General features: G+C 32.8%; 1 non-coding gene across 1 annotated transcript; it reads left to right on the top strand.

Annotated features, from left to right (window-relative positions):
- The first annotated feature begins 251 nt into the window (after positions 1-251).
- On the top strand, positions 252-324 carry Trnaa-agc (transfer RNA alanine (anticodon AGC)). The gene has a single exon. It is a non-coding gene; the product is annotated as a tRNA-Ala (tRNA).
- Positions 325-2,606: the final 2,282 nt, after the last annotated feature.

Raw genomic sequence — 2,606 nt, 5'->3', positions numbered from 1 at the left:
TCAGTATGTAATATATGTGTACCTGGATTCGAAAGAAGTTTCTGTTTTCTAAATATATGTACATTGTACATTACATCAATGACAACGATAAGATTTAGAATAAGTTTATCATTTTGCTTGCGTTCAGTGCATTCCTTCAGCGATCACAACGTTCTGGTGGTGAACGGACTAGCAAAGGTAGTTTTAGTATGTTGCCGCTAGGCTATGTACTCCGATGGCCTAATCTCATCTTTCGGTCTTAGACTATGCACGGGGAATTAGCTCAAGTGGTAGAGCGCTCGCTTAGCATGTGAGAGGTACCGGGATCGATACCCGGATTCTCCAAATTTTTATTTTTAACGCAATTTATAACGCTCCTCTTTCGTTTCTCTCCATGAACTTTGAATGCTTGAAATTGTATATGAATGACTACACATCAATTATAAACTATGACATTTCAGTCTTGCAAATACATGTACTTGTATTCATTTGCATATTTGCCCAAAGGGTATTGATTACAACAAGCAATGTTTTTATTAATTTAGGAAAGTGTGACTATGTCCAACCGAATATTTGAAATAAAACATTTAAAGTAGAAAAGCAGCACCTTGATTTATACCATCATCTACTTTTTAGTAATATGAAACAATATTATTCAAATAAACAGTCCCAAGAATTCGTGATCCTCTAAAGATATATCAATCCGCCCCGACGCTGGAACTTTATTAAGAAATAACAACCCATTGCTTGATCTTTTTTAAAATTTTAAATCTGCAAACAGTACAAGAATATAATTCTAATGGTGATAAATAATGAAACGGCGATTCACTGGTGAACATTGTGATAGCATGAAGATTTTCATAATTGAACATTGACAAATTAGACATATAGGATGAAATGATGTGAAAACATGTTTGTGCATCTTAAATAATTAATTCTACACATTTAGAGTTTTTCATTATCTACTTGTGTATATAATAATTTCTGCGAACAGTCGAAATTGTAAATGTCAATGTGGCAAAATAGCAAAGCCCCGTTTGAAATATAAAGACGGAGATTTGACAAACAATACGATAGATATCGTGTTAAAGTGCTAACAATATACGCTGCAATAATGTTTCATTTGAAACAAATTTGGTAAAATAAAACGGAACTAAACGTGATTCTGAACGATGTAGAGTAAAACAAAATAAGTAAGGAAATGGCCAGTGTGGGGGTCGAACCCACGACATTCGCGTTATTAGCACGACGCTCTTTTTTTTCTTTAAAAATAATCTTTTAATGTTCCCAGCAAATAGGGTTGGGGCCCCGAAGGCTCCTCACATTTCATTTAAAATAAACATTTGAAATCAATATATCACAGACTTTATAACGCATACAATCAATTTCTTTTCATTAGCAATAATAATACAAAGACAATGAGTTCAATGGTGTTAACTAGATATCTAAAACAAAGGAACTCAAATCATTAGAATGTAAAGAAATATCACCATCTTTTAACAAATAATTATCTACAGCAATATACTTTTTGAACAACTGATATTTCTTTGCCATTTGATAGTAATGTCTAATATAATCATTTTAAGTATTTTCTAAGTGTATACTTAAAAGAAAGTTTTCAAACTTTGACATATCACTAACTATTAAGTGTGCCTTTTAAAAATACAGAAACAAACTACTCCAAAAAAGAAGTTAATGAAATACGGATTAGTAAAATTTTTTTATAGAATTTTTTATTTTTTTCCAATTTCATTGATACATAATATCTCATTCACACATCATCGTCCTCATCCTCATCAATTAATTCACATCATTCACATCAATCATCCTTACAAAACAATAATTATCCTCACAAATACATCAATATTGAACACAAACAATACATGTCATCATCATCATCATCATCATCATGTCATATTCATCATCATTATCATCATCACATCATCATCATCCTCCATCATCGCATCATCATCATCCTCCATCATCATCATCATCTTCATCATTATCATCATCATGATATTATCATCACAATCATTATCGCATTCACATCATCAACATCATCATCATCATCATCACCACCACCACCACCATCATATAATCAGTCATCTTCATCTTGATATCATCATTAATCATCATCATACCATCCTGTCGTCGTAGATCATGATTCATCATCATCATTTTTTAAACATTAGTCATCATCATTATCATCATCATCATCATCATCTGTAACATCATGATCAAGATTCATCATTATCAACTACTTTTAATTGATAAAAACTATACGGGTACAAAAAAATCTATTTCTTTTTTTAAACACAAGATGGAAATCTATATCAGACAACTGCATTCTACTCTACCATCCATACTCACACTCAAGTCTCACTCATTCAGGTACTTGCACCGACACTCACACTACTCATACATACCTGTAGATGAAAAAGAAAAGGAGAGAGCGAGAGATAGGGATTAGGTGGGTGGGGTACATTGATTCACGTACTATATACATATTGCCCACACCACACCCTATATGTGCATAAGTATCTATACCACTCGCACTTCACGACAATACTAAGGTTTACAGATCACACCCACACAAGCCTCATAAACCTCTTTATGGTCACACTCGC

The sequence above is a fragment of the Argopecten irradians genome, chromosome 12 (assembly GCF_041381155.1).
Source record: "Argopecten irradians isolate NY chromosome 12, Ai_NY, whole genome shotgun sequence".
NCBI lineage: Eukaryota > Metazoa > Mollusca > Bivalvia > Pectinida > Pectinidae > Argopecten > Argopecten irradians.
This window is presented reverse-complemented; position numbering and strand designations above follow the sequence as displayed.